The sequence below is a fragment of the Rhipicephalus sanguineus genome, chromosome 1 (genome assembly GCF_013339695.2).
Source record: "Rhipicephalus sanguineus isolate Rsan-2018 chromosome 1, BIME_Rsan_1.4, whole genome shotgun sequence".
NCBI classification, from domain to species: Eukaryota; Metazoa; Arthropoda; class Arachnida; order Ixodida; family Ixodidae; genus Rhipicephalus; species Rhipicephalus sanguineus.
Genome location: NC_051176.1, coordinates 328,170,160 through 328,181,025, shown reverse-complemented (window position 1 = coordinate 328,181,025; position 10,866 = coordinate 328,170,160).

Here is a 10,866-nt window from a genome sequence, read left to right as displayed (position 1 = left end):
TTGGACTTAAAGGAGCCCTCGAGGGAGATTCCCAGTCAGAAGCAAAAAATCGAACTCAATAATGCATGGCACAACTGCCCAATCGTCGGCAATGTTGCATCAGAACGTGACACCGCAGGACTGCTTCTTTTGTGGAACGAGCGAGCATGCAACGTTAAACTGCGATGCCGGAAAAGCCCTTGAAGAAAAGAGACAGCTTCTGCGATCGTCCGGACGATGTTTCAGGTGCACGAGGCGAGGGCACTTGTCGAGTGCATGCCATGTGAATGTGCGATGCGCTAAATGCCAGCGAAAGCATGCAACGACCATGTGTGACCCATCGTACCCGACCAGACCACCAGATGCTAACCATGCCGTCACTAACACACAAATCAGTCTCGAAGCTGTCACCAAAGACGGGACTGTTCCTAAACAAACAGTTTTGCTGCAAACAGCAACGGTTCGGTGTAGCGGAAAGTCGTCAAACGCTCGCGTGCGAGTTATGTTTGATGGGGGTAGGCAGCGCTCCTACATCACCACACAGACCGCGCAGAAGCTTGGGTGCGAGCTTGTAGGGCAGGAAAGACTGAGTGTTGGGCTTCTTTGGAGGACACCATCAAGAACGGCAATTTCGAAAAGTAGAGGTGTTTCTGGAAACGAAAAGGGGTCAGAAGCGGGAACTTGATGTGGTCGAAACGGATGTCATACGCGACCAAACGATTCCCAATCCACCAAAACAGTGGAGAAATTGGAAGCTCTGGGCTATGAATGTGCGGATTCCAACAACGACGATGGTCCCAAAGACATTGGTTTGCTGATTGGAGCCGATTACCTATGGGACCTGACCACTGGCCGAACGGTCAAATTAGGGAACCGGCTCAGAGCAGTGGAAACGGCAGCAGGATGGACGGTGCAAAGTCCCGTTGAGGGAAGCAATAACGACAGTCACTGCACCCAGTCCGTGATGCTGCGCACTTCGGTTATTGAGATGACAAGCGACACGCTCAGCAAGCACTGGGCGCTAGAATCGATTGAGGTCATTGAGGGGAATGAAACAACAAGTCCCGCGCTAGAATTCTTTGAGAATACTCTCTCAATGGCGACACGGAAAGACCTTGAAGGCGGAGCCCCCTCAGCAACAAATCGAGCTGATTTATTTGGGGTCTGTCACGAACAGAAAGAGGGGCTACTAAGGGAGTTTAAGAGTGTTTAAGAACGACGGCAGATTCCTGCTAATTCCCCACTGAGAAACACGTCACTCATGATTGATGAAATGGGAGTACTGAAAATCAGTGGAAGACTGCAACATAGCAACATGACCTATGAGGCCAAACGCGCTAGCGTGCCACCCAAGGAAAGCAGCACAGCAAATTTCCTAATTAAGCGTTGTCATCACCAGGTACTTCATGGAGGAATTCGCGACACTCTGACGCAACTTAGAGAGAAGTACTGGGTGGTTGGAGCTAGACAGCTCGTCAAGAAGTCCCTGACAGAATGCGTAACGTGTCAGCGCTTTCATGCACTACCTGCCAACGAGGTACTCTGTCCTCTGCCGAAGGACCGAATAACGGAGGCTCAGCCTTTCGAAGTAGCTGGTCTAGATTTCGCCGGACCTCTTCTCATTAAGGGGGCATCTCCTGTGAAATCCTACATCGCGTTCTTCACTTGCGGAGTAACCCGAGCGGTTCATTTGGAGCTAGTAAACGACATGTCAACAACCTCATTTCTTCTTGCCTTCAGGAGATTCATAGCAAGACGTGGCATTCCGAGCACAATTTACAGCGACAATGCACCAACCTTTAAGAAGGCCAACAAGGATTTGGCCGCTCTTTGGTCGGCAGTCCGAAGCGAGGAGGTGCGCGACTACATCGCCAATTCCCGTGTTAAATGGAAGTTCATTGTGCACCATGGTGGGGCGGGTTTTACGAACGCCTCGTAGGACAGACGAAGCAAGCATTGAAGAAGACACTTGGAACTAGGTTCGTTAGTTTTGTGGAAATGGCCATTTTGTTGACAGAGGTTGAGGCTGTCCTGAATTCTCGCCTCCTCACTCATGTTCACGCAGAGCCCAATGAGCCCGAACCACTCTGTCCAGCATCGTTTCTCACGGGAAGGCGATTAACTGCACCGCCTGCATTGCTGCCACGAGAAATCGGCGACTTATCCTGTATGAACTTGAAACAAATGATTTCGAGAAGAGACAAGTTCCTGGCGGGTTTCTGGCGCCGATGGGCAACAGAGTACTTGCACGAGCTACAGGCGACCCGTACGAAGCGGAACCAACGCTTTAAGCAAATAAACATCGGCGACGTGGTGCTACTGAAAGAGACCGCCCAGCCAAGACAGCGGTGGAAAATGGGCACAATGGAAAGGGGACTCACGGCCAGAGACGGCAGAGTGAGGGCCTTCGAAGTGCGTATGCCCGGCGGATCGACTCTTGGTAGGCCGATTCAGCTGCTTTACCCGCTGGAACTAACGACTTAACAATAAAAATGACCTTGTCATTGCGGCGGGGAGTGTGTCACGGACAGTTTTTCTTTTTTGGAGATCCGAGCCCTGGGAAGAGCCACGTGTGTAGCATACGGCCCCTGGTCCGTGGCCTTGAAACACTGAAAGGGTGTCTGACTGAATGGGCCATAAAACGGGGGGGGGACAAGTCCGCACGTGTCGGTGGTTGTGTGTGTGTGTGTGTGTGTGTGTGTGTGTGTGTGTGTGTGTGTGTGTGTGTGTGTGTGTGTGTGTGTGTGTGTGTGTGTGTGTGTGTGTGTGTGTGTGTGTGTGTGTGTGTGTGTGTGTGTGGTGCGAGGAGGAGAGCCCAGCGGAGGCGGGACTGAGCAGCAGTCGCAAGCGAACCACTTGAGCTGCGTGGACGTTCGAATTTTGGTGTAGCAATAAATCAGTTCGTTTTGTTTTAAACACCGTCTCTGTTTCACCATTTGGATGTTTCACGACTAGACCTAACGAGTCGTATAGACACTACACACGCAGTTCAATTTAGCTTAGGGTTTGCTAAATAACTCATGGACAGACTTTACTGAATGATCACTCTCACAGCACGAATAATAGCATAGGCAGACCTTCTCAAACTTCCAGAAAACATCATGTCCACCACTAGGCGCTCTGGAAGACCTCACGAAGGCCTCACGAATTGACTGCCGCCAAAATGTTTAGAATCCGTCTTGTACAAGCGGAGTTGCAGGGATACATCGCACGTTTCAAGCGCTTTCTCTCTCCTTTCGTACCAGTGAGCGCGCTCAATGCTATGCATGGGGGGATGACACGGGGACAAGAAGATGCGCACGTTCGTCACTGCGCGTCATGACCTTAAGCACTCTCCTTTTTTAGATGCGAAGCATCTCTGGCTTGGGCGTATGTCCAGCGGCGTTGGCGTCCGCACTCACACTACGCATGCGCTACTCTCCTCCTTCCCTCTCTCCAACAGCTGCGCGTTACTCTCTTCTTTTCTCTCTCAGCACCTGTTTGCGCTTCTGCGTTCTCGCTTCTGCTCTCGCGGCGCATGCGCTACTCTCCTCCTCTAGTCTCCTCTCCTTCAAATGTCAATACAAAGGGGGTAGAGCGCTGCGCGCGTTTAGTCCAGCGCTTGCTTCGGCTGACTCCTCTGAAATGCGGGCTCGACATGCCGAAATTCTCTCCTGCGCAGCGCCGCGATGAGCGCCAGCGCATGCGCGTCTCCTCCCCCTCTCTTTCCTCTCCTACGCTGCCCCCCTCTCGCGCGCCTGTCAACCGCGTTCCCCGCTCTCCCTGTGAGAATTAACGGCCAGGCTAGAGGGAAGACACGACGCGAGCAGTGCTCCTCTTCGCGTTCCACGACGCGAGGTCGGTAGCATGCCCGAGGTCGGTAGCACGCCCAGCGAACGCCAACGGAACGCGATCGTGCAGGTGCTCCGGCTTCGCATCGCCTCATGGTCCCCTTTAGCGGGAGATGGTGTAATTTTTTGTTCGAACGTGATTCAGTGTGATTGCGAGCGCGCGCGAGGGCATGTGGCGGCACGCCCACGATGCTCAAGTTAGCCAATGGCCGCGGACTTTGGGTTTATGGCATAATTTTTGGAGACAATACCGACAGATTTCTAGCAGACTTTGAGACGAAGAATAAAACCAGCGCTAAACACGGGACGATAAGAGGACACATACACACTTTGGCTTATGTTTCGTGTTTCTGCGCAGACACATGTGTCTCATATATTGCACTTCTTTTTGCAATAAACATTGGTTGTTAGTTCAGCGCCGTGTATATGTCCTCTTCTCGTCCCCTGTTTAGCGCTGTTTTTATTCGTCGTCTACCATGCAGCACCAACCAGCCCAATCAAGCACATTGTTAGACTTTGAGAATTAATTCTAAATTCCAGGCCGCGTGCTTCGCTATAATGTTTTGCTCGCCCGTCCTAGGAGACTCGACTACACTTCGGCAGCAATGCTGAAAAAATATTGCAGGGACCGTTTAAGACCTAAGGGAGGGGCGCCCGCGCCTGGTCCAGCCTCCACGTGGTAGACTATCCCGGCCGGCATCCTTTGCTCTACCGCCCCAGTTACCTGTGAAGTGCTCGAGTCCGCGTAGAGCAATGTCACTTCGCTTTGCTAGCCTGTCAAGTTGATTAGGTAGGCCGGGAATGCTTCTCGGCCGCCATCGTAGCCAGCTATGTTCGCTAGTTCACCCGCCGTCGAGGCGGCGGCCCTCCCGCAGTCCGTCAATGGCTGCCGTCCGCCCCCGTCGCCTCGACGTGGGGGTTCTCCATGGCGTCATCGGATACCCGAACCGGCCCAGGTGGCTTTCTGTGGCCCCTCGCCGTGAGTGGTAGCTGGCCGCTGAAAGGGGCCCGGACCGGCGCCCGCGGGCTCACGCCACTGGGTCGGTCGATTACGCTCAACGCGTCTGTGTCCCAAACACCACCAGTCGTCCGTCCGGAGTACGGTTCACTGGTTGTTCCGCGGGGCAGGGTCTGCTTGTCTCGTTCACTGGCGGGTTCTGTAGCGGTGCCCGGCGGAGGTCTTCAGTAGGGCGCCCGTGTTTTCGCGTTACGAGGGCCTCCACGCCAGCAGTGCCTTCCCACGGGAAGCACTGCTTCAGCTCTTGAATGTAGATGGGCCTGCTGACCTTCTCACACTTGGACTTGTAGTTTAGTTGCGAGCACTTCTCAGCAACTACGAAGAGGCCAAACCATTTGGGGGCCAACCCCGTGCTCGATGGCCGAGATGCGCTTCTGGACATCCACTGGAAATTTTGTGTCCCGGACGCGGCCTTCTCACACGCCCCCGCTTTCGCGCGGTAGCGATTTGACTCCAGTGCGTTTCCCAGATGGTCGCGGGGCGTAGTCCGCCACTGCCTGTACTACTGGAGCAGCATTCGACCGCCTGGCCGTAATGTTGTCCGTCTGCGTCCTGAGGTTTCTGCCGAACACCAGGAGAGCGAGCCTTAACCATCTCGATCGGTTTTCACTCTTTCGGAGAACGAAGAAAATCGCATCCAGGTCATTGTGTGCTTGCGCGCATGCGCCGGTGTGAGGCTTCGCGTGATAGCATTTCATTTTAAGCTGCCAGACTTACGTATCTCAAAGCACTTTCCATGTGCAGTACGAGGCGTTGTCGGTGATCAGCTGCTGATAGTTTCGATGAACCTCCTTCGTCGCCACTCTCCGCAACCGATAAAGATGAGCGATTCTGCTGGTGTGGCATGTTACCAGCAGCAAAAACCTTGTGCCCTCTTCTACTGCGCGGCAGCGCCCGAATCAGATCGCACGCCACTAACTCGCATGGGTTTGTGCTCACTATGGACTGGAGCAACCCAGGCGACTTGCCGCCTCTTGGCTTCTTAGAATAGCAGCAGCCTGGCCAGGTCGCGCACTGATAGAGCTTTCTCAATGTCTATGGTGCACTTGCCAGGATATCAACGTCGGGCTAGGTAGCTCGCCTGAGTTGACGGCTTCAAGCACTCATCTCAGTCCTCTTCGCCTGGCACGTATTTCAGTAAATCTCCATCCGACTCTTGCAGGTAGCTCATTCGCAGCGATCTCCCCTGCTGTAGAGCTCGCGCTATCCGTATTTCCGGTGGTTTCCAGGCGCCCTGGCTCCTGTCTTTCTCAGAGCTGCCAGTTCCGCTTGTAATAAGTGGATTTGGGCTTCTTTTTTCGCCAAGTGGCTTGTAGAATTTTCCAGTCGCTGGTCGCGTTTTTTTTTGGCTTATTTGCATTTTTCCAGCAAATATAGTTATTTCAGTGATCGTCACGCTCACTAATAGCGCATTCGTCGATGACTTTAAGTAGCTGAATGTTGAAGTCAAACATGCGTTGGGGGAATCGACAAGCAACGTTGGTCAGGCGCTGGCAAACATGCATTCAACCGAGTGGAGACTACCTTGGAGACAGTGTTAAAACATAAATACGTGCTTTCGTTCATACCTGCGCATATTTCCGCTGTACAAAATAACTGATGCGATTTTTTCAACTCGCCTGCGTACTTAAGTGACATTTTTTATTATAATTAAAATATTTTCAAGGGGAAAATTCATTAAATTTCCGATTCTTCTGGGCTTCTTCGCGAAAGGCGCGCTGCTTTTTTGGGCTTCTTTTGTGATCACAATTTGCTGGTTAGCTCGTTAGCATCTGGTAACAATGCTGCCCTGATACTAGACATGTGGCCGGACCCAAAATCACCGGCGGGGGCGCGCCGGTGTTTGCACCTCCGGCGGTGGCGCGTGAACGGCGCGGGGTTCATCGGACCGGCAGCGGCGCGGCGCAGGGGGGGGGGGGGGCGAAGCAGTGAATGCGATAAGTACACGCCGTAATGTTACATGAACGAGGGCTAGCAGCTAACTCTTTTTGATCCGATCTCATTAACTCTACAAAATGCTGGTGTATGGCAATACGGCCGCTCCCGAGAGAGAAGCTGTCTTCGGTCAGTTTGTCGTATCAGTGGTCCGAGCGCGAAGCAATGAGATCACAGCGCTCACAGCGCATAGGTATACGAGCCGCTCGCTGGGGGATGTCTGCCGAAATAGCGCACGAGGCAGCGCTATCGACCGCGCCCTTATAGTCAAAGTTAACAGTTGCTGCTCGAGTTACGCAGTCCCTCTACCCAGACATCCCTTCCTGCTCCTTCGCCCAGCAAATGACGGGTGGGGCGTTTCCTTCTGCTTGAGGAGCAATCGACGGCAGGCCTCGCACGCGGGTTCATGTTATTCCGTGTGACGGAAATGGCCAGCTTGTTTCATCTCTGCTTTAGCCATGTTCCTTGCCAACGCTCGCGAGCTTTTACTCGCGGGTCGAACATACAATGCGCGGAGCGATGTTATCGATTTAGAGTTTATACGGAACATGACGGCGACGGTCAAAACCTGTCCTGAGTGTCCATGCAATTGCTAACGCAATAAAAAATATACAAAAAACCGTCGAAGCGGGCTCGCCTTTTTCCTGGAAAGCTGCATCGTCTCCGCTGTAAAGAGTGCGTCCGTTGGAAGAATCATATAATCCGGCACCTTTTTTATTGGTTTCGTTCTCGCCTTCAATACCCTTCTTACAGGGAAGATCTCCTCGCCACTTATTTCTTCATAAAGCACGCGTACAACGTCAGCACTAAACGTTGAACCTATCAGGCTTTCGCGCTTCTCGGATATACAGTCTGTTATCTCTGCATGCGCGGTCGCAAACGTACAAAATGGAGCGAAAGAAGTTAATCGCGCACGATAGTCGCGCGAGAGAAGCAAGAGCAGGTGGGCGGCTGCATCGCAAAGCAGTATAGGAGACAATTCACAACTGTGATTTCTCGTATATGGACCAGTCGAGAGCATATGTGCCCTGATGATGTCACGTGATTCACTGATCTGGCATCACGAAGTGCACCAAAAGACAAGAAACGCGAAGACAGAATAACGCGCTCGTTGTTTTTGTTTTTTGTTGTATTTTCAGAGGCTGTTAGGGGCCCTTTATAAAAACAGGGCGTGCAAACACGGATACAGAAGAGTAGTCAAGACACCATGTAGAAACGCCGCTAACAACAGAAAAATCCCAAAGTGGCGCAACCGAAGTTAATAATAATATCTGGGGTTTAACGCCCCAAAACCACGATATGATTATGAGAGACACCGTAGTGGAGGGCTCCGGAAATTTCGACCACCTGCGGTTCTTTAACGTGCACCTAAATCTAAGTACACGGGCCTCAAACATTTTCGCCTCCATCGAAAATGCAGCCGCCGTGGCCGGGATTGGACCCCGCTACCTTCGGGTTAGCAGTCGAGTGCCATAACCACTAGACTACCGTGGTGGGGCGCGGAACCGAAGGTAGACACAAATATTTATCTGCGCATTCCCACGTAAGAGGCCATACCTATCAATCAAGTGTGAGTAGTGGTCTACGTGAGAGATAGCTGTTCACTCTCTTGACTTCTCTCTTATGTCCGTGTTTCCACGTCATGTCTTCTTAACATGAATACCTACCAACTAGCTCAGCTATATTCTCAGTTTGCCATTCTCTTTACTTCTGTATTTATTTATCAATTTACTCGAGTAAGAATGAAATGAAAAAGTGTACTAACGCACCGAGATATATATATTAGTTATTTTATTTATTTATGCACAGTGTACTAGGTCTAAGGCTCCAAGAATATGCTAACCAGGGAGTTGGGTCGTCGCCCTTTAAGGCTGGAGGTCGTGCAGCGTTAAGGTCAGGCAATACTCGTGATATTTCTGGAGAAGAGAAAGATACAACTTCTGGGGAGCTATTCTCGATGCGTTCATCCAAAGGAGATGTCTACAGTTAATTTCGGCAGAGCGCATTCAGTGATTCGAAAAAGCGGTGAGCCGTGATATCACCTCGCTCTTGACCACGTCGCCGCACCGAACCCGCCTTCACATTCCTAGCGTAAGAGGAGAGTGGACGAAATGGACAGAAACAGGAACTATTCAAGTCTGAATTTGCATATGAATGTGTCCCAGATGTTTCAGAACGATGCAGGGATGCGTACCGACCTTACAGCTGCGTTAGACCAGCGGCCGCATGAAACCTAAATCGATGGCTAACGCGATCAAGATATGTGCACCGAAAATCGGATCTCTGAGGGCAGCGTTCGTTGCATTGAAGCGCATTCCGTTCCTATCATTTGTGTCCAGAGTGTTTGAAAGCTTCGTGATGTCATGATGGCGCTGCAGAACAAGAACCGGAAACAGGGGGCGCGCTTCTCGCCGAGCTCCCGCTATTCAGCGGTCGCTGAAATGGACAGTTCATTAAATGGACACATCGAGAAGAGCTCCTCCGGCGAAGTGCTGTATTTTATTTCCAGGTTCCCCATTCGAATTAAAAGAAAAAACTAGCGGCGGCGTGATCTCTCTTGGGACTTGGGCGGCGGCGCGAGCGGCGTGACCAAAAAGGGGCACGCCTCTACCTGAGACTGTCGATCAGTGTGTGACAGTAAGCATCTTCCTGCCCTTCCCGACTGAATGCAAGCTGTAGTGGCAGGGACTCTCTTTGCAGCCTTCCCGCGACGGAGCCGCCCCCTCCGCCTGATGGTCAGCCGGTGACAGCGCATCAGCAACCGTGCTTGCGACAGTGCGCCTGGTACTCGAAGAGCTACAGTGTCAGGGCCCATCGCGTGTTCCTCCGGCTAGGCTTGTGCTACTGGGTCAACCATGTCGAGGCCAGGTGGTCGGTCTCTAGCGTGACCCTGGTTCCTTCGACGTGCATTTCGAACTTTCCAACTGCAAAGATGACCGTCAAGCATACTTTTTCCGTCACTGAGAAGTTCTGTTCAGCTGACGTCAGGGCATGGCTGGCCGTTGCCAAAGAACGCAGCTCCGTCCCCTCCACCTGGAGGAGTATTGCGCCTATTCCGTAATCACAGCCAACTGTATGGATCACATACACAGACTGTTCAGCGCTGACAAAAAACGACAAAGGACGGACCAAAAGCACGCGACACGTGTATTGATCAGAAAGGGCCGGTTTATGTCTGGCAGTTTAAGTGAAGCCGTTTTTGCGATAGCTACCGAAAACTCTTGGCTTGCTCCTCTCTCCATTCCCAAGTCCTTCCTTAAAAATACTGCGAAGGGGGCTCGCAGGCGCTCGCAGTTTCTAAGGAATTGTCGGTAGTAGCCTATCATTTCCAGTCTTAGCGCAGTAAACCCCACCAAGCCCGTAGCCAGGAGGGGGGCGGGGCCCTAGCCCCCCCCCCCCCCCGAAATTTGTTTTCTCAAATAGTCAAGGTTTTCAGCAAGTGCCCCCCCCCCCCGAAAAAAAATTCTGGCTACGGGCCTGAAATCGACAACCACCCGGAGTTTCTCAGGGTCCTGGGACACCTGACTCTGAGCCACATGGTAGCTGAGCAAATCATTCTGCAGATTTGCGCCTTAACGGTGTTCAGTGTGAGCCGGGCCACCCTGAGTTGTTCCAGGAGGTGGTGAAGGTGTTGCTAGAAGGTGCGGCAGCAAATGACGACGTCAGGCGTACTGCACCGCCAAGCACACGGGCCATAAGACGTTGAAAGGTCCTCGGACAGACCGAAGGGCATTCGTACGAACCAGGGCTGGGCAAAGATACTTTGAAATTGTATCGCGATACGATGCAACATACTCAGGCAAAGAGTATTTGAGATACAGGTACAAGATACTGCCGCAATAATGGTATCCGATACGATACTTGGCAATTGTATCTTAAGATACTTCGATACATTCTCAAATTAGTTATTATAGATCCACAAAATGTAGCAGCAAGCGCCTATGCACGAAAATGTCTGCTTGAAAATTTCTTAACTGTGAACTATTTTGTTTCATTTGAATGAAATATCTCCTAGTATCTCAAAAGTTTTGCCCTTGTTGCTCAAAGTACATTAGTTTCCTTCCAGAACAACTTATTGGCGTTTGTTTTAGCTTCTTCACAGGA